A 24,338-nucleotide genomic window follows, 5' to 3' on the forward strand; every position below is an offset into this window, starting at 1 on the left:
GCATGTGTCTCCAGTGGCTCCCAGACGCTCCAAGGTGTGATCCACCGGAGTCCTCGGGAGCCTGCTCACACCTGGGTGTTTTCCCATCCCCGGCCTTCCCGTGGGAGTTGTCAAGAGATGGACCCTGAGTCCGGCGGGAGGCCGCTTGGGCGTCCCGGGAGCGGCGTCCGGCTGCCCTCCCGACTGACCCGTGGGGACCACCGTCCGCGCCCCGCACAGCGGGGGTCCGGGGGTGCGGGGCGTCGTGGGGTAAGCGCCAGGCCCTCACTCTTGTCCCCCTCCGCCCCCCCACCGCCGCGCCACGTGCCTGTGGGCCGCCGCCCTTTGGCCTCTCGGTCAAACTGGCCCCTCGGTGACTTGTGAGGATGTGCCCTGCCGGGTGGGGAGGCGGGGACTGGGACCCGTGCCAACGCCGGGCGTGTTTCCCAAGGTCTTAGGCACACCCGGAGTACCGAAGGTATAGCTAGGGATTACGTTCAGGTCCGCTGCTAGGGCGCCTCGATGCGGAGTCCTTGCTTTTTTGTCATGAAGGCGGGCTAAGAGGACCCGCCGGAGACGGAGGCCCTGCAGGATGGAGCGCCAGACTTTGAGGCGCGCCCCCGCACCCCCAGAGTGGCCAGCCACCTTGCCTTAGCCAGGTTGGACACGGGTTGGTGTTTTTTTCCTCGGGCAAAGGGCGGAGGGAGAGGACTTGGAGAGTGCGGCGTTGGCATTTCTGGTGCAATACTGCCATCAAGAGGAAAGGCTCGACCGATCCCGCGAACCCTGCGCTGTCCCCTCCTGGGGAGGACTGACGAGGGAGTGACGTCGGGGACAAGGGACAGTGTCCCCTAGAGATTGAAGGCTCCGCCAGGCGCGGCGGGGAGGCGTGGCCCAAGGCCGGGTCTCGGGCCCTGGCAGCTCCAGAGACAGGCACCGGGACGAGGCGCACGGCCCCGGTGCCCGGCGGGTCGGGCACAGGAAGCCGAGGCTCGGCTCCCCGGTGGCCGCCATGTCTGGGCGGGTTTCAGAGACCGGGCGGGCCGGGGCTGTGAGCCTTTGGCCGTGTGCCCCTTCCTCCAAGCGTGAGCGGGTTGGGCCCCGAAGCCTCTCTCGCCACCCAACGGTGCAGCCCTGCCAAAGACCACCGCTGGCACCGGAGTTGCGCTGCCATCGGGCGGCCTTAGAGGCGGGCCCAGTGACGTTCTTCTGTCCAGCGTGTGGAGCCTGGCTACCCAGTGCCAAGGGGGCCTGAGGCCCAGCGAGAGTACGCACTGAGAGTTCAGAAGGGAACGGCCCTCACCGGGACGGAGGAGCCGGGGCGGGAGGAGAATCGAATTGGCAGCTGCAGGGCCATCTCCTGGCGTCTCCAGGATTCTGGCACAGGCCTGTCCCCGAGGGCTCCGCGACCCACCTCCCTGAGTGGCAAAGAGAACAGAGGAGGAGCTGACGCCCAGGCCACGCATTTGCAGACTTGGGCTCCTTGGCCACCTTCCCCAAGTGGCCCAGAGCCTCAGTTGGGCGATGCGAATGAGCGGCCCTGGCGTGCATTCGCCCCTGGCTCTGTGGGTCTCAACCCCATGCTTGCCACTCCACCGCTGTCCCCAGGCAGCTGGGGAATCGAGCAAGAGGTGTGAAGGAGTCTGCCTAGAGCTCACTTCGGTTGGGTCGAGCGAGACTGCCCCTCCCTCCCGATGCAGCTTGTCCGCCAGGGCCAGGAACGAGGTGCCTATTCCCGGTGGACGGCCGCCCGGCCGTTCCTTCTAGACCCTGTCTGTCCCGATAGCCCACTTGTGGAAGAAGAACCTCTGGGGTGGCTCGTTCGTTCGTGCCCTTGGCCTGGCTCCTACCTGCCTAGGGGTCAGCGGGGAGCGTGGGGTGGGGTGGGTGGGAGAATCTGGGAGCAGGTCTCCAGGCTCACGGCCCCCTCCGCACACACCCCTTGCTTTCACCTGGAAGGGTGCCAAACCCGCTCCCTGCCCCTTCCTTTCACACTTGTGAGTCGCCTGAAATTTTGCCGGGCGGTCTTGTGTGGGCAGAGCCTTTCGGGGCCAACCCTCTTTGCCCAGCCCTGGGGTCAGGTCCTGACCTACAAGGTCTGATTGGTGGCCAGGGCCGATGGCCCTACCCGCAGGACACGGACCCCGTGGGGAAATCCCAGGAGTCTCTCCAACCAAGAGGACCCATACACCGGGAGGGAGGCCGAGGAGAAGTGCGGAAAACAGACCGCGGTCCCCTGTCTGCGGAGGATGATGTCCCTGTCAGGGTGCCGATCCCGGTCTTGTTGGATCAGATCCGATGCCGAGTGGGAGTCGACACCCTCTGATACTTGCCACGAGAGGGGCTGACTGGGATGCTGGTTTGCCTGGGACCCAGACTCTTTTGGCGGGAGCCAAAGTAAACAAAACACAACTCGAACTTCGAAGCCGCACCGCAGTGCACCTGCGTCGCTCTTCCTTGTCTAGGTCTAGTAGCAAATGATCAGGAAATTCTCCATCCTGTCTGCCAAATGCCGCCCCTGACAGGGTGGCCGCCGCGGCCTTCCCTGCCCCCTTTTCTCATGGTGGCTGGGCCGGGGGCCTCCGACGGGGCATCGGGTCCTGGGTTCCCCGTGGCCCTGGGACCTCAGGCTCCCCGCTGGCCNACGCNGCTCCTGCCGGGAGGGCAAGGATCCACCGGCCAGATGCCCTGCAGGTAGGAGCAGCGTCATCAGCTCCCGGTTCCAGAACATGGCGGCTGCCGAGGCCACGCCCCCACAGCCTGGGGAGCCCGGCAGGCCTGGCAGCAGGGGGCTCCTCGGTGGGCGAGCCCGCCTCCGTCGGTCCACCGCGTGTCGCTTCCACACTGACTCCGGAGGTGTGCCGGGCATCCGAATCCGGCCCCGGATTCCTCCGAGTGCCCCAAACCCACACTTCCTCCCGCCACAGGCCTTCCCCCACCGGATCCACAGACAGGGCCTTGAGGCCCGTGCTCAAAAAGCTTCCGCTTGATGGCACTGTTGCTCCAGAAATGCCAACCACCCTTGTGCGCGAGGCCTCTCCCTCCGCCCTTTGCGGATCAAAAAAGGCCAAGGCAGGCCCAGAAGCCATCCAAGCCCTCCAAGTGCGGTTGGCTGTCCTGGGGTGTTGGGGGAGGGGGTGTCCCTTCCTTTTGGGCTTCTAGTTGGGAGTAGGAATGTACCTATAAAGGCGGCCGAAGGAATACACGCGCCTGTGGATCCACCTCCGCATCTCTCTGGGAGGTTGAAGTCCGCCTTGGCTGGCGGGGGACAGGGACCCTGTTTTCTCCGCACACTTGTCGATGGCTATCCATACGAGTCCACACGAGTCTTCTCGGCAGAGTCCTAACTTTCCCAGAAAACTTGATTCCTAGCTCGAGGTGGCACGAGGACCAGGATTTCCCCTCTTCTCCTTGCATCCCAGCTTCCCTCCTGCTCTCCTCCAGCTACCTCATCTGGTGCAAGGACTCGGAGCGGGCCCGAGAAGGCGCAGGCCACCGAGGCAGCAGGAGGAACTGACGGGGGCCCGGTCAGGTGACAAGACAGGGAGGTGGATTGCCCCTGCTCACCTCCAGGGACCTCAGGCAGTCACTCCGTCATTGAGGGCCCCAGGATGGTTTTGGTGGGGAGAGGAGTCCATGGGACAGGTGGAGATCCCACAGGCCGATGTCCTCGGTGAGGGCCGTTTGTGCGGCAGCCCCTTCTGGGAAGCTCTCCGTGAGCGTGCCTGCCGTCTGCCCTCCACCCCCCGGCCCGCCCCGCCCCCCCCCACCCCCAGCCAGCAAGGCTGTGCACACCCAGACACACACACACACACACACACACACTCCTTCCTTCGTTCGTGCATTCTCCATCTCGTACACACATGCACGTGTAGGTATGTGTGTGTGGGGGGGTTGTGTGTGTGTATTTATATGTATGTATACGTGTGTGTATATATGTACGTATATAAGAAATATAACATATATTTACACGTATGTAAACATACACATAAATTCCCTTCCCCTGTGCTTTTCCCTGTAACCGCCTTGGGGATGCCGCTGTGGATAGAAACTTCTCCCAGTCCCGGGAAAAGCCCTCACCTTCGCGCCATGACCGCCCCCAAGTTGTCCCTCTGCCTTCCGACTGCCTCACCGCAGTGGGGACCACGTGTAACTTCTCCCTGGGTATGCTTCCGGGGTTGAATGCGAATGAAGGCAGGCGGGCACAGAGGGCCGCGCTGACCCCACAAGGCTCACGTAGTCGTATACGCTCTTTTTTCGTTCGGCTGCTCTCACAGCACGTGCGTGCCCTGGCCTTGGCACGTCTGTGCGGAGTCGAGTCGAGTCCTCTTCTGCCCGCACCGCTCCGTTTCTCTTCTGACAGCTGCCCAAGGTGGGGTGCCCGTGTGTCTGCCTGGGGGCAGGGGCGTAGGTTATTTGCCTTGTCCCGTCTCTTTGGGCGCCACGTTTCTCTTTTCCTTCTTCCTCTCGTCTTCTGTCTTCGACCGAACTGGCCATGAGGCGGCGTACAGAGTCGTGGTTACCAAAGTGCCAAGTGTGCGTGCCCGGGGTACGTTGTCCAGCACCCACGGTTGTCCACCCCGAGGAAAGCGGTGGGGTAAATCGTAACTGGGCCCCATCCCGGAGCGGATGCCCTCATCCCGGGAAGATGGATGCGGTGGATCTGTGTGGGACCGGACAGGAGACGGCTAGTGCCCGCTGACCCTCGAGTCAAACGAGCTTCTGGTCAGGGTCTGTGTTTCCGTTTGTGGTGGGCAGAGCGGGCTTGCCACGATGTCCGTCAGTGTCCCGCCCTAGTCACACGGGTCCAGGGCCGAGGAGGAATGCTCTGCCAGTATAAACGCCAGGGCGAAGGCTGTGGTTCCCACAGAAAAGAGATGGTGGGGGAAGGTATCTTCCTTTAGGTTTCACCCGACACGGTTCTGTAAGGGCTGCTTCTTTCTAACAGCCCCTGAGCGACAGCCGCGCCGTTTCCGAAAGATGAGTGGAGCTGGTTTTTTTCACACTCTGCTTTATTCAGAAGTTTTGGTTGACCCCAGAGCTGGTCTGAGCAGTAACCGAAAACACTCTGGAGGTTGCCTGGGCGGGGTGTTTGCGGCCCCCTGTGAACCAGCACTGTGGCGGGTGGCCCCACACTGAGTGAAGGGCGTTCGGCGCTCTCGTTGCAGGCGAGGCCGAGTGGAAGGAAAGGAAGAGAAAGGAAAACGGAGACGCCGGTCATCTGTAGGCGCTGGTGTTCCGGGTGAGTGAGGGCCCTCTGCTCTCTTCCTTCTCCTTTTCCCAGACAGTTGATTCCATCCGAGGAAAAAGGCGGTGATTCTGGGAGTTCAGCAAGCCTCAAGGAGGAAAGACTCCCAAGGTAGGCTCGTGGCACGAGGACACTGGTGTACCCTTCCGCAGTTCTCAGCCACGGTAGAAAAGGCTCTGGAGCGAGGTCCCGATTGTGGAACCGGAAGAAACCGTTTGCGTGGCCGAGCATGTAGATCATCTGTGTACGTTAGTTAAGGCGATCGATCGGTACGTGGAACGCGAGGACTGTGTCCTCCAGGATCAGGGAGGAGGAAAGGGATTGGGCCCGGCCTGGGCCTGAGCCTGGAGCATGAGCTGCACCTACACCGGGCCCTGGACCCGGACCCGGACCCGGCGTGGGCGTGGGCGTGGGCGTGGGCGTGGGCGTGGGCGTGGATGTGGCCGTGGCCCTGGACCTGGGCCCGGGCCCGCCCTGGACCTACGCCTTGACCTGCGTGAGGGGCCTAGGCCTGCACCTGCACCTGCACCTGCACCTGGGCCCGGGCCCAGGCCCTAGGCCCTGTGAAGCCAACTGCCAGTGATGTGACCATTCGGCTCCCCACCGCAGCCACGAGAAGTAGCAGTCCCAGCTCCACGTGGCGAGAGGTCCTTGGAGACCCTTTGGGGCGAACCAGGCCTGTCAGGCCTTTTGCCTCCTTTACTTTTGAGTGGAGCCCTCCCTAGCTCTTCTTCCCATCGTCTCCCGATTGCTCTTGGGCCCAGCTCACTGCGCCACGGCCCTCCGCCAGACCAGGGAGGACTTGGGAACACCCTCTTGCTGGAATACTAAGAGGGTGCGCGTGCTGGGGGGCGTGCAGGGTTCGGGCGGGCATCGGGCAGCCCGCTGTCAATCTCTGCCTGCTCCCCAAGTCTGTCTCTTGACAAACCGAGGAACTTGAAAGCGTGAAGTCCCGAGGAGGTGTACTTCCCTTCTTCCGTGTGGAAATGTCGCGTGCGTGTGCCTGTGTGTGCGTGTGTGAGTGAGCAGAAACCGCCGGTGTTTTCTCTCTCCCTTTCTTCTTCCTCGTGTCTCTTCTTGAAACAATCTTGCCGTGAGGAGGACGCTTCCTATTCTGGCTCAAAACCATTGAAGTCTTCACCAGGCGGGCCAGTGAGCGTGTGGCACCGTGGATTAGGGAGGTCAGACGCTGGTCGGCGTTTCTTGGTCAGCGAAGGCGGAGGCGGGGTCCCGCAGCAAGGGCAGGCTGGCATTTCTGCGGCAACCCTGCCTTCAGGAGGAAGTGGTTTGGCAATCCCGAGAGCCCTTCACGGTCCAGTCGGGGAGGGAGGAAAGATGCCACCCGCCACCCCTAAAGGAGCCTTCCGCCGTCCGTGACACACACACACACACACACACACACACACACCGACGCGCACACACACACACCACCCCTAAAGGAGCCTTCCGCCGTCCGTGACACACACACACACACACACCGGCGCACGCTGCCTCCGTGCGGGCGTGGCTTTCCTGTACAACAACCCAGGGACGCTCCTGCCCCCTGCCGTGGGGAGAAGGAGGCGATGGGAGCCTCGGTCTGATTCGTTGCTGCACTCCTGTCGTATCGCGTACCGCGAGTGACCAAAAGTAGAAGGTCTCTCAAGAGCTGAGGTTCCTGGAGTCCCGTGCGGCATGAATCCGCGTGGACACGTACGTGCGCTCCGTGTGGAAACGTGTGCAGCTGCGTGCCTGCGCGCGCACACAGGTGGCCGTGGGCACAGACACCTCGCCCCCGACCTGCACAGCCCCCTCTCCGTGAGCGTGGGTCCCCGAAGACCTGCGCTCGACACTAGGAGGCTCTTTTGGGTTTCCTTTGATGCACCTCAGGAAGCGGGAAAGTTTGCCCACACCTGGGAGCCCGGCAGTTTCAGAGTTCGAGAGAGAGGGGAACGCGTGCTCAGAGAAAGCAACGAGGGGAAGGGAGAGAAGACAAGGTCACGTGGCGCCACGTCTCGTCTCTTTGCACGGCCGCGTGCCCAGACCACTTGGCATCGGGAGTGTGTTCCCTCAGCCAGCCTGTGCGGCGACGGCGACGGCGACGGCGAGTCTCCCCGGGCTCGAGAGGCTCCAGTCAGAGCAGACGGGCGCCGGAGGCCGCTGACGGCAGGGGCATGTGTCTCCAGTGGCTCCCAGACGCTCCAAGGTGTGATCCACCGGAGTCCTCGGGAGCCTGCTCACACCTGGGTGTTTTCCCATCCCCGGCCTTCCCGTGGGAGTTGTCAAGAGATGGACCCTGAGTCCGGCGGGAGGCCGCTTGGGCGTCCCGGGAGCGGCGTCCGGCTGCCCTCCCGACTGACCCGTGGGGACCACCGTCCGCGCCCCGCACAGCGGGGGTCCGGGGGTGCGGGGCGTCGTGGGGTAAGCGCCAGGCCCTCACTCTTGTCCCCCTCCGCCCCCCCACCGCCGCGCCACGTGCCTGTGGGCCGCCGCCCTTTGGCCTCTCGGTCAAACTGGCCCCTCGGTGACTTGTGAGGATGTGCCCTGCCGGGGTGGGGGAGGCGGGGACTGGGACCCGGTGCCAACGCTCGGCGTGTTTCCCAAGGTCTTAGGCACACCCGGAGTACCGAAGGTATAGCTAGGGATTACGTTCAGGTCCGCTGCTAGGGCGCCTCGATGCGGAGTCCTTGCTTTTTTGTCATGAAGGCGGGCTAAGAGGACCCGCCGGAGACGGAGGCCCTGCAGGATGGAGCGCCAGACTTTGAGGCGCGCCCCCGCACCCCCAGAGTGGCCAGCCACCTTGCCTTAGCCAGGTTGGACACGGGTTGGTGTTTTTTTCCTCGGGCAAAGGGCGGAGGGAGAGGACTTGGAGAGTGCGGCGTTGGCATTTCTGGTGCAATACTGCCATCAAGAGGAAAGGCTCGACCGATCCCGCGAACCCTGCGCTGTCCCCTCCTGGGGAGGACTGACGAGGGAGTGACGTCGGGGACAAGGGACAGTGTCCCCTAGAGATTGAAGGCTCCGCCAGGCGCGGCGAGGCGTGGCCCAAGGCCGGGTCTCGGGCCCTGGCAGCTCCAGAGACAGGCACCGGGACGAGGCGCCGCGGCCCGGTGCCCGGCGGGTCGGGCACAGGAAGCCGAGGCTCGGCTCCCGGTGGCCGCCATGTCTGGGCGGGGCTCTCAGGAGCCGGCGGGGCGAGGCTGTGAGCCTTTGGCCGTGGGCCCCTTCCCCTCCAAGCGTGAGCGGGTTGGGCCCCGGAAGCCTCTCTCGGCCACCCAACGGTGCAGCCCTGCCAAAGACCACCGCGGGCACCGGAGTTGCGTTGCCATCGGCGGCCTTAGAGGCGGGCCCAGTGACGTTCTTCTGTCCAGCGTGTGGAGCCTGGCTACCCAGTGCCAAGGGGGCCTGAGGCCCAGCGAGAGTACGCACTGAGAGTTCAGAAGGGAACGGCCCTCTCCGGGACGGAGGAGCCGGGGCGGGAGGAGAATCGAATTGGCAGCTGCAGGGCCAAGCTTCCCGGTGTTAGCTTCTTTCACAGCACCTGGTAGTCACAGCTCATTGGTGCAGAGGCCTCTTAACGGTAGGGTCATGTGTCTCCTCCAGTCTCCTGGGTTCACCAGAAAGAAATCAAAGGGCATCTCCAATAGTGGCATTAAGGATAACTTGGCCACATCCTAGAGGAAAATCCCCTATCCCTCAAAATCAGTGCCGTGGTACCTGTGTTCGGCCACAGAGGTGATAGCTAGTGTGTATTTCACAAAGAATCATCAGGCTGCCGGTTATTTGAGGTTTTATGTCTCCATTTGGGCCGAAAGGAATCGTTTTTTCAAGATATTCATTTATATTCCCCCATAGTCACAGAAGCAGAGATGAGTAGCTTGATCATGTGCTCTTAGTTTTTGTGGCCCTCTTGTGGCCAACAGTGCATTGATCTTGTTTGGCCATATTTCTTCAAATGTTCTCCTGTTTGGACGCACCCTAGTGGAACACCACTCTGAATTCTTGGGGTCAGTAGGATCCCTATGGTTGTGGTGGTAGCAGGTCTTGCTTTGTTTCTCTTTTCAGCTCTTAAATGCGATTTTACAGTAGTACCTAGAAATAAAAGCCTTCGGCTCAAATGGAGCTTGCTAGGTATTTCCGAAAGAAAATGCTCCTCATCATTATGAGCCAATGTTTAGGACAGGAGGAGTCCATGTTGCTTGCCATGAAATTGGGTTGGTGGGATATTGGAATGATTGGTAATCATCTCGGATTTCTTTTTGTTGTGATGAAAATGTTCTAAAATTGATTTTGCTAATGGGTGCACAGCTCTTAATATAGTAAAAACCATTGAATTTTTTACTTTAAAGAAGCGACTTCTACAGATTGTTTTGCAGAGAATGCAGTATTCAGAAGGAATTTTTAAGAAGAAACTTCTTAAATCAACAACCTAACCTTCCACTTAGAAATCAGAAAAAGATAAGCTAGCTAAACCGAAAGCTATCAGAAGGGAAGAAAATAATAAAGATTAAGGCAGGGATAAATGAAATAGAGAAAAAAGGAATGAAGAAAACTAAAAGTTGGTTCTTTGAATTGAATAGAAAATTGACATATCTATAGCTAGACTGAATAGAGAAAATGTGATTAGAATTAGTAATGCAAGTCAGACATCACTGCTGATCCAACAGAAATTAGAAGGGTGATACAATTGTATTATGAGTAATTGTACACAACAAATTATATAATTAGGTGAAATTATCAGAAAGACACAAATTACCAAAAGCAACTAAAGAAAATATAGGAAATTTGGACACACAGATAATAAGTAAAGGAATTGAATATAAGTAATCAAAATCATTTGTAATTTTATTTATTTATTTATTTTTTCCGCCAAGGCCCCAGTAGATAGTTGTATGTCATAGCTGCACATCCTTCTAGTTGTTGTATGTGGGACGCGGCCTCAGCATGGCCGGAGAAGCGGTGCGTCGGTGCACGCCCGGGATCCGAACCCAGGCCGCCAGCAGCGGAGCACGCGCACTTAACCGCTAAGCCACGGGGCCAGCCCAAAATCATTTGAACAAGTGTAAACCCTGTATAAGATCTCTTTCCTTATACCAGTCATTTTAAAGGGGAATTAACACCAGTCCTTCTCACATCTTCCCAAAACAGATCAAGGAATACATCTGTATTAGTTAGGGTTCTCCAGAGAAATGGAGCCATATACAGAGGAAGATAGATTTATTTTATGGAATTGGCTTGTGTGATATCGAAGTTGATAAGTACAAAATCTGCTTATTAGGCTGGCACGCTAGAGACCCATGAAAAAGTTCATGTTACAGCTGCTGTCAGTGTGGAGTTAGAATTCCCTCTTCCTTGGAAGACCTCTGTCTTTTTTGTTTTAAGGCCTTGAATTGATTGGATGAAGCCCACCTACCTTATATATAGTAATTTGCTTTAATTATTGAAATGTTAATCTCATCTAAAAAATACCTTCACTTCAAGTTTAGACTGGTGTTTGACCAAATATCTAGGTGGTATGGCTTAGCCGTGCTGACACATAAAATTAACACTTACACCATCCTATGTCATTATTTGTAACCAACATTACCCTGATACCAAAGCCAAGCAAAAATAACACAAGAAAACTATAGATCAATATCTTATATGAATATACACATAAAAATCCTCAACTAAATGGTAGCAAAGCTAATCCAACAGCATATTAAAAGATTAAAGACCAGGAACAAGTGAGATTTATTCCAGGAATGCAAGGCTGGATCAACATAGGAAAATTAATCAATGTAATATACACTTAAAATAGAATGAAGGTGAAAAACTACATGATTATCTCAATTGATGCAGAATAACCACTTGACAAAATCCAGTACCCTTTTATGATAACACTCAATAGAAGAGAAATAGAAAGAAACTTCCTCAGCATAATAAAGGGCATATGTCAAAAACCCACAGCTAATGTCATACTCAATGCTGAAAGACTGAAATCTTTCCTGTTAAAATCAGGAAGAAGACAAGGATGTCGGTTATTGCCAGTTCAAGATTTTACTGGAAGTTCTAGCTATAGCAGTTAGGCCAGAACATGAAATAGAAGGCATCCAAATTGGGAAATCTTTTTGCAGGTGACATAATTCTAATACATCAAGTATCCCAAAGAATCTTCAAAAAAAATACTAGCGCTAATAAATGAATTTAATAACGGTATAGAATAAAAGATGAATATGCAAAACTCACTTGGGTGGGCCATAAATGCAACTGCATGTATCCACTCGTGGCAGAGGGAAGTTTACACACAGACACTAGGAGGAGAAGGCAATGTGAAGACAGAACAGATATGTGGCTGTGAACCAAGGAATGCCAAATGTGCTGGAAGCTGGAAAAGGCAAGGAAGAGATTGTCCCCTAGAGCCTCAAGGGAGTATGGTGCTACCTACACCTTTATTGTGGACTTCTGCCCTCCAGAACTGTGAGAGAGAAATTTGTTTTTATAAACCACCTAGTTTGTGGGAATTGTTATGGCAGCCATCAGAAACTACCACTTGACTGTTTCCTCTTGGTCTTCTACATGAATTTCATATTCCCTATGGAGTTTCAAATTATTGAGATACTGAACTGAAAGAGGAACATAAGACGGTGAGCTCACAAAGGAAAGCAAGAGTCAGCAGTCATATTCTCTAACATTATATCATACTTGTACACAGCTATGCAGTTATTTTCGTATTAATGACTTGGTGGCTAGAAGATGCCAGAAACCTCTAGTGAAAAATTTGCCTTTTGGCTGGCCTTGTGGCTTAGCGGTTAAGTGTGCGCACTCCGCTACTGGCGGCCCGGGTTCGGATCCCGGGTGCGCACCAACGCACTGCTTCTCCAGCCATGCTGAGGCCGCGTCCCACGTACAGCAACTAGAAGGATGTGCAACTATGACATACAACTATCTACTGGGGCTTTGGGGAAAAAAAAAAGAGGAGGATTGGCAATAGATGTTAGCTCAGAGCCGGTCTTCCTCAGCAAAAAGAGGAGGATTAGCATGGATGTTAGCTCAGGGCTGATCTTCCTCACCAAAAAAAAAAAAAAAAAAAAAATTGCCTTTGACCAGGGCCAGCCCCATGGCATAGTGGTTAAGTCCGGCATGCTCCACTTCAGCGGCCTGGGTTCGTGCATTTGGATCCCAGGTATGGACCTACACCACTTGTCAGCTATGCTGTGGCAGTGAACCACATAAAAAATAGAGGAAGATTGGCACAGATGTTAGCCCAGGGCAAATCTTCCTCAGCAAAAAAAAAATTGCCTTTGACCATTTGATTCTCTTCATGGAGAATCAAGTCATTCAGTTCAAGAATCAATACATGAAGTTCAGATTTATGCATTTATTTCTGCTTCATTTCCTAAGTTAGAGCAGGAAGTGATCCTGGAGCAGGAGGTCCCCAAAGTGATGGTGGTGGATATGGTATATAGTAGAGGTAAAGGAGTTGGGAGGAGGAGGACCAATTCCTGTGGGTGGAGTTGGCACTGGTAGAGCTGGTGGTGGGGATCCAGTGAAGGTCCTGGAATTTATGAGCAACCTGTGAGTCCATGCTCCTGTAATATGAATAATCCAATGTTTAAATGCTTGCAATAGAATATGCAGCCCAGAATATATAGGAATAGATGTTTGTAGTTTTTATAGATTATACACTGCTTATTAATTTAGCAGCATTCAGGGATTTAACAGCACATGCAAAGGACTTGTATAGATATTTGATGAGCATTTTAAACACTACACGATGACTACTTCTGCTAACACTCTAATGTTAAGAGAGTTGGCATCCTTATCAAAGGCCTTGTGAAATACTACTTCAAAATAATGAAAACTTAGATTTTATGATAAACATATGCAAAGAAGAATTACTCTGTATGGCTTGGGCCTGTTGGACTAGGTTGTTTCAAATATGGGTAATACAAGGTTATGGTTTGATCCCTAAGGGGGCACAAAGAACCTGTCTTATAGCAGCAGTGACCGAGCTGTTTTCTGATGCCAATAATTAATCATAAGTAATATTCATTTGCATAGGAATAATGCTTATCAAAACTTTATCCTCGTTTTTGATCCTCATTTTAACCCTATAATGTAGGTAGGGTAAGTAGTTTCATCTCACTGCTTATAGAAGAAGAAACAAACTCCAAAGTTTAAGTGACTGATAATATTCACATAGTTCATTCGAAGCATGATTAGGATTTGAATGCAGTTCTTCTCACACTTAATTCAGTTCCCTTTCTGATATAGCAGATAAACTCATATGCCATGTGTCGTGAGCTGAGGACAGAACTATGGGGAAAGCCCCATTGGAGGGGTGAAGAAGGGGAGAGAGCCTGGCTTAGTTCTCAGAGATGTAAAAATGAAAGTAGGAGGATTCAAAAAATGAACGCATTATTGAAAAGAAATCATCTAATATTATAGATATAGTGAAGCAGAATGAGGCTAGGGAAAGGCCACCAGATTGGGTCATTTGCAGTTCACTGTTGACTTTTGACATAACTATTTTAGTAGAATGCTGATTACAGGGCAACTTAAGAAACACACACTTAGTGAGCATCTACTATATTAAGATACGATCTTTACATTGTGCACATTCTCTCCAAACATGAGCTGTCTTGAGGAGAGCACTTAATCAGTTGTAAAGTATAAGACAATCTACTTAAGATTGTAAGTATCCATGGGAGCTTTTGTGAAAGAGAATGTAAGTTGGAATGTAAAGTTTACAGGTTTTGAAATGATGGTAGTCAAGATTACAGAGGTATACAAAAGAATTAATCACTCCTTTTTTCATATTCCGTCAGGACAAATGTCTTGAGGAGAGTACTTAGTTCTAAAGTTTAGACCCCCTAATAAATATTTTAAGTGTATAATGAGATCTTTTTGTCAGAGATAATGTAGGTGGATATATAAAGTTTTCTTTTTTGAAATAATGGTAGAAATTTAAAGAGATGTAAAAAGCTTTTGGAATTATTAAAATTATTGAGGTTTTTTTTTAAAGGAAATACTGTGGACCCAATTTTTTTAATCATCATGAAAATTTCCTCTCCACAGTTTTGCTTCTATAACATATTCTGTCATAACATTCAGGGCAATTTAAAAAAACCAGTGAGTTTTCTCCCACATGAAAATGATATATTATTTTGGAAAATCGTATCTATAGAGTTATTTAAACTAAAATGTGTACTTGCTAGTAAGTCTGCTTTTGGTCACATTTTTCTTCCATCTGACAAGATAATTTTCTATCATCTAACTCACTGTGACAGGACAAAAAGTCTATGTAGTTTGATTACCTTGGTTTGATGTTGCTGGAATTCTGTTCCAAGGTCTTTGAATTTTTATTCCTTTTTTTGCATCTCGTCTTGAGCTTCCAGTCAGGTTCTGAATTCTTCGTGTTTCTTCAATGATCACCACTATAAATGTACACATATTTAAAGTTTTCCTGAAACTATTATGTATTAAATAAATGGAGCATTTTTTGCCTGTTGAAGTCTCAGACACTCAGAAATTCAAGGGGTTCTTGATTATTTTCATGACAATTAAGTACCCATGTGGAAGAGTGAGGGCAGGGCTGGTGGTAGTAGTGGTAGCAAGATGAAATATGCTCCTGATCTAAGGTAAAAACCCCATTCCCACTTCTGGAAAATAAAAAATGAGAGGACCGAGTAGTTTTTCTGCATATATCACTGACACATTTATTGTTTTGCTGTTGAAAATGAAGTCTTAGACATTAAATAAAATCAATTAGAAAATGAACCCTAATAATAAACCATTAACACCAAATGCTGGTGAAGATGTGGAACAACAGGAGCTCTCATTCATTGCCAGTGGGAATGCAAAATATTCTAGCCACTTTAGAAGATAGTTTGGCACTTTTATACAAAAGTGAACATACTCTTACTATAACATCCGGCAATCACGCTTGTTGGTATTTACCTGAATGAATTGAAAATATACATCTACACAGAAACCTGCACACAATTGTTTATAGCAGCTTTATTTATAACCATCAAAACTTGGAAGCGACCAAGAGGTCCTTCATTAGGTGAATGGATAAATGAACTGTGGTACATCTAGAAAATGGAGTATAAATGGAATAAAGGAAATGAGCTATCAAGCTACAGAAAGACATGGAGGAACCTTAAATGCATGTTGCTAAGTGAAAGAACACATACTGTAGAATTCCAACCATGGGACATTCAAGGAAAGGCAAAAACTATGGAGGCAGTAAAGAGATCAGTGGTTACCAGGAATTCCACGAGAGAGATGGGGAGATGAATAGGTGGAGTACAGAGGATTTTTTTTAGGGCGGTAAAAGTCTAATGTGTGATACTGTAATGGTGGGTACATATCATTATGTATCTGTCACAACCCATAGAAGTACAACACAAATGGAGTTTCATACCTGTTGTAACAAATGTACCACATTAATGCAAGCTGTTAATAATAGGAGAAACTGGAGGGAGGGAGTAGGCAAGGGTTATATGGGAACTCTGTGCTTTCTACTCATTTTTCTATCAACCTAAAACTACTCAATAAAGTCTATTACTTTTTTTTAAAAAGCTATCAAGCAGTTCAATTTTTTAACTGTATAACCTTGAAAAGAGATTACACTGATAGAATGCTCAATGAATGTACATTAATAGAAATTAGAATCTTTCTACTACAACCTTAATTCTCTAGCATCCAAAAAGAGGTGCTTCACAAAATCTGAGTGTAGAATGATATATGCCTTCTCAGATGAATAACCAAAACATTTGTATAAAATGTTACAAGAGTGAAGGTGAGAGGTTAAAATACGGTGCTAAGCCAAAGAGACCATCTGTGAACTTTTTTTTGAGATCATAATAGTTTATAACATTGTGATATTCCAGTTGTACATTATTATTTGTCAGTCACCATATAAATGCACCTCTTCACCCCTTGTGCCTGTGCCCCAACCCCCTTCCCCTCTGGAAACCACCAATCTGTTCTCTTTGTCCAAGGTTTTTTTTTTTTTTTTTAATTTTTTGTTTATTGCAGTAACATTGGTTTATAACATTGTATAAATTTCAGGTGTACATCATTATACTTCTATTTCTGCATAGATTACATCATGTTCACCCCTAAAATACTAATTACAACCCATCACCACACACACACGTGCGGAATTATCCCTTTCGCCCTCCTCCCTCCCCCCTTCCCCTCTGGTAACCACCAATCCAATCTCTGTCTCTATGTGTTTGTTTGTTGTTGTTATTATCTACTACTTAATAAGTGAGATCATCCGGGATTTGACCTTATCCCTCTGACTTATTTCACTTTGCATAATACCCTCAATGTCCATCCATGTTGTCACAAATGGCTGGATTTCATCGTTTCTTATGGCTGAGTAGTATTCCATTGTGTATATATACCACATCTTCTTTATCCATTCGTCCCTTGATGGGCACTTAGGTTGCTTCCAAGTCTTGGCTATTGTGAATAACGCTGCAATGAACACAGGGATGCATGTATCTTTACGCATTGGTGTTTTCACGTTCTTTGGATAAATACCCAGCAGTGGAATAGCTGGATCATATGGTAGTTCTATCCTTAATTTTTTGAGGAATCTCCATACTGTTTTCCATAGTGGCTGCACCAGTTTGCACTCCCACCAGCAGTGTATGAGAGTTCCCTTCTCTCCACATCCTCTCCAACACTTGTTGTTTCCTGTCTTGTTAATTATAGCCATTCTGACGAGCATGAGGTGATATCTCATTGTAGTTTTGATTTGCATTTCTCTGATAGTTAATGATGTTGAACATCTTTTCATGTGCCTGTTGGCCATCTGTATATCTTCTTTGGAGAAATGTCTGTTCGGGTCTTTTGCCCATTTGTTTTTTTTTTAATAATTTTATTTATTTATTTATTTTTCCCCCAAAGCCCCAGTAGATAGTTGTATGTCATAGCTGCACATCCTTCTAGTTGCTGTATGTGGGACGCGGCCTCAGCATGGCCGGAGAAGCAGTGCGTCGGTGCGCGCCCGGGATCCGAACCCCGGGCCGCCAGCAGCAGAGTGTGCGCACTTAACCGCTAAGCCACGGGGCCAGCCCATCTTTTGCCCATTTTTTAATTGGGTTGTTCTTTGTTGTTGAGGTGCATGAGTTCTTTATATATTTTGGAGATTAAGCCCTTATCAGATGTATGGTTTGCAACTATCTTCTCCCAATTTTTAGGTTGTCTTTTCATTTTGTTGATGGTTTCCTTGGCTGTGCAGAAGCTTTTTAGTTTGATGTAGTCCGATTTGTTTATTTTTTCTATTGTTTCTCCTGCCCGGTCAGACATGGTGCTTGAAAATATGTTGCTAAGACCGATGTCGAAGAGCATACTGCCTATGTTTTCTTCATAGTTTCTTCATAGTTTCAGGTCTTACATTCAAGTCTTTAATCCATTTTGAGTTAATTTTTGTGTATGGTGTAAGGTACGGGTCTGTTTTCATTTTTTTGCATGTGGCTGTCCAGTTTTCCCAACACCATTTGTTGAAGGGACTTTCTTTTCTCCATTGTATGTTCTTGGCTCCTTTGTCGAAGATTAGCTGTCCATAGATGTGTGGGTTTATTTCTGGGCTTTCGATTCTATTCCATTGATCTGTGTGTCTGTTTTTGTGCCAGTACCATGCTGTTTTGGTTACTATAGCTTTGTAGTATATTTTGAAATCAGGGAGTGTGATACCTCCAGCTTTGTTATTTTTTCTCAGGATTCCTTTAGCTATTCGGGGTCTTTTGTTGTTCCATATAAATTTTAGGATTCCTTGTTCTATTTCTGTGAAAAATGTTGTTGGAACTTTGATAGGGATTGCATTGAATCTATAGATGGCTTTAGGAAGTATGGACATCTTAACTATGTTAATTCTTCCAATCCAAGAGCACGGAACATCTTTCCATTTCTTTGTGTCTTCTTCAGTTTCTTTCAGCAATGTTTTATAGTTTTCGCTGTACAGCTCTTTCACCTCTTTGGTTAAGTTTATTCCTAGGTATTTTATTCTTTTTGTTGCAATTGTAAATGGGATTGTATTTTTAATTTCTCTTTCTGCTACTTCGTTGTTAGTGTATAGAAATGCAACTGATTTTTGTATGTTGATTTTGTATCCTGCAACTTTACCATATTCATTTATTACTTCTAAAAGTTTTTTGGTGGATTCTTTAGGGTTTTCTACATATAAAATCATGTCATCTGCAAATAGTGCGAGTTTCACTTCTTCTTTTCCAGTTTGGATCCCTTTGATTTCTTTTTCTTGCCTGATTGCTCTGGCTAGGACTTCCAGTACTATGTTAAATAGGAGTGGTGACAGTGGGCATCCTTGTCTGGTTCCTGTTTTTAGAGGGATAGCTTTCAGTTTTTCACCATTGAGTATGATATTAGCTGGGGGTTTGTCATATATGGCCTTTATTATGTTGACGTAGTTTCCGTCTATAGCCATTTTATTCAGAGTTTTTATCATAAATGGATGCTGTATCTTGTCAAATGCTTTCTCTGCATCTATTGAGATGATCATGTGATTTTTATTCTTCATTTTATTAATGTGGTGTATCACGTTGATTGATTTGCGAATGTTGAACCATCCCTGCATCCCTGGAATAAATCCCACTTGATCATGGTGTATAATCTTTTTAACGTATTGTTGTATGCGATTTGCTAGTATTTTGTTGAGGATTTTTGCATCGATGTTCATCAGTGATATTGGCCTGTAATTTTCTTTTTTTGTGTTGTCCTTGTCTGGTTTTGGTATCAGGGTAATGTCGGCTTCGTAGAATGAGTTAGGGAGCTTCCCCCTCCCCTCAATTTTTTGGAAGAGTTTGAGAAGGATAGGTATTAAGTCATTGAATGTTTGGTAGAATTCACCAGGGAAGCCATCTTGTCCTGGACTTTTATTTTTGGGGAGGTTTTTGATTACTGTTTCGATCTCCTTACTGGTGATTGGTCTATTCAAATTCTCTATTTCTTCTTGATCCAGGTTTGGAAGGTTGTATGATTCTAAGAATGTATCCGTTTCTTCCAGATTGTCGAATTGGTTGGCATATAACTTTTCATAGTATTCTCTTATAATCTTTTGTATTTCTGAGGTGTATGTTGTAATTTCTCCTCTTTCATTTCTGATTTTACTTATTTGAGCCTTCTCTCTTTTTTTCTTGGTGAGTCTAGCTAAAGGTTTGTCAATTTTGTTTATCTTTTCAAAGAACCAGCTCTTGGTTTTATTAATTTTTTCTATTGTTTTTTTAGTCTCTATTTCATGTATTTCTGCTCTGATTTTTATGATTTCCCTTCTACTGATGTTGGGCTTTGTTCTTCTTTTTCCAGTTCCTTTAGGTGCATTGTTAGATTGTTTATTTGAGATTTTTCTTGTTTGTTGAGATAGGCTTGTATTGCTATAAACTTCCCTCTTAGAACCGCTTTTGCTGTATCCCATAAATTCTGGCATGTCGTATTTTCATTTGTCTCCAGGTATTTTTTGATTTCTCCTTTGATTTCTTCGTTGACCCAATCATTGTAGCATTTTGTTTAATCTCCACGTATTTGTGGCTTTTCTGATTTTCTTCCTATAGTTGATTTCTAGTTTCATACCATTGTGGTCAGAAAAGATGCTTGGTACTATTTCAGTCTTCTTAAATTTATGTAGACTTGTTTTGTGGCCTAATATGTGATCAGTCCTGGAGAATGTTCCATGTGCATTTGAAAAGAACGTGTATTCTTCGGTTTTTGGATGTAATGCTCTGTATATATCTACTAGGGCCATCTATTCAAGTGTGTCACTTAAGCCCAATGTTCCCTTATTGATCTTCTGTTTGGATGATCTATCCGTTGGTGTAAGTGGAGTGTTAAAGTCCCCTACTATTATTGTGTTACTGTCTATTTCTTTTTTTGTGTCTGTTAATAATTGCTTTATATATTTAGGTGCTCCTACCTTGGGTGCGTAGATATTTACAAGTGTTATATCCTCTTGTTGGATTGTTCCCTTGATCATTATGTAATGCCCTTCTTTGTCTCTTTTTACAGTTTTTGTTTTAAAGTCTATTTTGTCTGATATGAGTACTGCCACCCCAGCTTTCTTTTCATTGCCATTTGCGTGGAGTATGTTTTTCCATCCCTTCACTTTCAGTTTGTGAGTGTCTTTAGGTCTGGTGTGTCCAAAGAGACCATCTGAATGGGGGTGAAGGGTACCAGAATATGCCACTCCAAAATATGCCTTTTGGAGTAGGAATTATTCTGAGCTAAAGGCTGTTGAGAACCAGCCTGTGTAGGAGAAGCTCCAAAAATAGGGCACAAGCTTTCCTTTTGTAAAGGAAATTTCCATTTATAGGAGAAATTTCCATGTGTAAAAAATGTCTCTCTCTCCCTTACCAGGAAGAGTAAGACATCATTGTTAGTGTATAGAAATGCATTGTGTTCACCACCAATGGTCTAGTTTGTATCCATCACCATACATATGTGCCCTGTTACCCTTTTTGCCCTTCCCCAACTCCATTCCCCTCTAGCACCCACTAATCTGTTCTCCTTACCTATGTGTTTGGTCTTTTGTTGTTCCATATTTATTTATTTATATGCGAAAGAATGCAAGTTGACCATTATCTTACACCATACACAAAAATAACTCAAAATGGATTAAAGACTTGAATGAAAGAACTGAAACTATAAAACTCCTAGAAGAAAACATAAGCAGTATGCTCTTCAGCATTGATCTTAGCAGTATCTTTTTGAATACGATGTCTCTCCAGGCAAGTGAAACAAAAGAAAAAATAAACAAATGGGGCTACATCAAACTAAAAATCTTCTGCACAGCAAAAGGAAACCATCAACAAAATGAAAAGACAACCTAACAATTGGAAGAAGATAGTTGCAAATTATATATCTGATAAGGGGTTAATATCCAAAATATATAAAGAACTGACACAACTCAACACAAAAAGAACAACCCAACTAGAAAATGGGCAAAGGATCTGAACAGACATTTTTCCAAAGAAGATATATACAGATAGCCAACAGGCACATGAAAAGGTGTTCAACATCACTAAATATTAGGGAACTACAAATCAAATCCATGGTGAGATATCACCTCATGCCCATCGGAATGGGTATTAATAAAAAGACAAGAAATACCAAGTGTTTCAGAGGATGTGGACAAAAGGGAACTCTCTTATACACTGCTAGTGGGAAAATAAACTGGTGCAGATGCTATGGAAAACAGTGTGGAGATTCCTCAAAAAATTAAGAATAGAACTACCATATAATCTACATATTCCACTTCTGGGTATTTATCCAAAGAACACAAAAACACTAATTTGAAAATATATTTGCACTCCTATGTTCATTGCAGCATTATTCACAATTGCCAAGACTTGGGAACAATGTAAGTACCCATCAACGGATGAATGGATAAAGATGTGGTATATATAGTATTCCACTGTGTGTGTATGTGTGTGTATATGTGTATATATATATATATACACATATATACACACACAGTGGAATACTACTAAGCCATAAAAAAAGATGAAATCTTGCCCTTAGTGACAACATGAACAAACCTTGAGGGTATTATGCTAAGTGAAATAAGTCAGGTGGAGAAAGCAAAATACCATATGATTTCACTCATATGTGGAAGATAAAAAAAAAAAACCACATAGATTAGATGGGTGGTTACCAGAGGGGAAGTAGGGAGGGAGGCAGGCAAAAGGGGTGACAGGGCACACGTGTGTGGTGATGGATGGTAATTACTCTTTGGGTGGTGAACATGATGTAGTGTATGCAGAAATCAAAATATCATGATGTACATCTGAAATTTATATGTTATAAACCAATGTGACCTCAATAAAAAAATAAATAGATGTTGGTGAGAAGAGTCCAGTATCAAACATTGAAATGTCTTTATTATTTTTGTGCTGCTTTTCCCAAAACATATATTTACAGAAAGCTTTGGCAGATAGATAATCACAATTTGATCTACTCTTGTGTGTCTGGTGAAAGTGCCAGCTCAAAATTAAGTAGATTCTAAGATTCTCAAAAGAAATTTTGAATGTGCTACTTAAGAACATTAGGCACTTTTTTTTCACCAATGAAACTGACAGCTTCACACATTTTATGCTCAAGCTCTTAGAGTCTATTCTAGTAAGAGGAAGAACTAAGACATTTCTTTAGAGGCCCTGAAGTAAATTCTGTGGTGCTCTGTAATGTCTGGAGTGGTATATGAAAAGTGATAACTAATCTCCATGAAAAGTCAGTTTTGAAGACACAGTACTTTATTTTCCTGTCAAAAGGCTGAAAACTAGATAGTTTTTGGTTTGTACTTCAATCCTTCTCCCTCCCACCAAAAGGAGAGAAATAACTATACTAAAGTTTCATAGAACCTAGAGTGAAAAAGAATAAAACTTTAGGTAGAACCTAACATAATTGCAGCTATGCTTTTATGAGACAATCTAAATATAAATAACATTAAGATATTCATACAGCTGGCATGTCCTCAAAGGCATTTATTTAAGACAATAACATGGTATGGAATGGCACCAAACCTCCATGAATTAGGAGTATCTTTTTTTTTTTTTCCTGGGGAAGATTAGCCCTGAGCTAACATCTGTTGCCAATCCTCCTCTTTTTGCTGAGGAAGATTGGCCCTGGGCTAACATCCGTGCCCATCCTCCTCTACCTTACATGTGGGACGCCTCCCACAGCATGCCTTGACAAGTGGTGCATAGGTCCACGTCAGGGACCCGAACCTGCAGACCCCGGGCCGCCGAAGTGGAGCGCACAAATTTAACCTGGGCTGGCCCCAGGAGTATCATTTTTAAAATGTGAAGTAGAAAATCCAAAGCTAACTGAGCTCACTCTAAGCAGAGAGTGCGGGGGGATTGCTCTTTGTCTTTTGTTGCTGTCAGGAAGACTGACTTTAGAGACCATAGACAATGGAACTAGATAACCATCTTACAGTCCTCCAGGGAACCACCTGTTGTAAGGAAGTGAAAGTTGATGGCATGCAGTGGGGATTTACTGAGGTTGATTGCTTCCAACCACATCCTTTCCACAACCTAATTTTATTTCGTTTATCACTTTAATATAATAAAGATATTGTTTTTCTTCTATACATGTTAAAGGCGATAAGGAAGGAACGATAGATTATAGTAAGCTTTTTTTAATTAGGAAAAACAAATTAATATTCAGAAGTTATATTTTGTGCCCAGAAGTATGAAGTACTGTATAATAGAAACAATATTTTAAGTTTTGCAAAACAGAAAGTAGAGGATATGAGATTAAATTAAAACTATTATATCTAACATTTAATGAGCCTTATCATTTTTTAAATTCTAACTGGTGTTTTTGTTCATTTTCTTCACCTTTTGCCTAGTCCGTACAAAAATTCATTAGATTTTGTTTATCGCATCAGATCCTACCCATTTGGTGGCTCCCATCCTATAATTCTATGCAAGGTATCATTTATTTTATTGTGGTAAAGTATGCTGATGGAGTTCAGAACATACTACCCCCAAAGTCTGGTACCTTAGCATGTTGAATATTTTAAGCTGACGGAGATTGAGAAAATGGCAGAAACAGATCAGTCCCTTTGACCTCCCCCACCCCCATGCCTTTCTTCCCTAAACAGGTCATAAAACCCTTATGTGACAGGTGCCTTCCCCATACCTGGAGGAAAGGAGCATCCTTCTCTCTGAATTAGAAGGGATGCCAAGAAGAATCTGAACGAACAGGCTTTGCTAAGATTACCCCAGTTTACTACAATTACCTTATACTCCTTAATCTATCATTTTCCTCCATGACTGTCCACTTTTCATCATACTGAGCATAAAAATACACAGGCATAACCTTTTCTTTGGGTCTTCATTTCCTTATGAAGGCTCCTGTGTCACATAAAACTTATATCAAATAAATTTGTGTGCTTTTTTCTGTTACTCGGTCTTTGTCAGTTTAATTTTCAGACCCAGCCAAAGACCCTAAAAGGGTCGAGGAAAACTTTTTTCTAACAATAGGCTTGTCGAGGACCATAACCAAGTATCTGTGGATATATTTTGATCACATTCTCACCATTTCTAAAGGATTCCAAATGTTTTTAAACTATAGAATTTCATAAAATTTTCATGATTTCTTATGGGTGGAAATGTGC

General features: G+C 46.8%; 1 long non-coding RNA gene across 4 annotated transcripts in view; it reads left to right on the plus strand.

Moving 5' to 3' along the window:
• Positions 1-24,338, plus strand: part of LOC147911808 (uncharacterized) — a 110,401-nt gene that overhangs the window by 28,078 nt on the left and 57,985 nt on the right. For 3 of the 4 annotated variants that reach the window (XR_015550341.1, XR_015550340.1, XR_015550339.1), the window contains exon 5: positions 5,148-5,221. This is a non-coding gene — a long non-coding RNA (uncharacterized LOC147911808). Of the gene's footprint in view, positions 1-5,147; positions 5,533-24,338 lie in introns of those variants that run through there. The other variant, XR_015550338.1, reaches the window with a different exon arrangement.

This window comes from Ceratotherium simum, chromosome X (assembly GCF_057802395.1).
Source record: "Ceratotherium simum simum isolate JZ-2026a chromosome X, ASM5780239v1, whole genome shotgun sequence".
Lineage (NCBI taxonomy): Eukaryota > Metazoa > Chordata > Mammalia > Perissodactyla > Rhinocerotidae > Ceratotherium > Ceratotherium simum.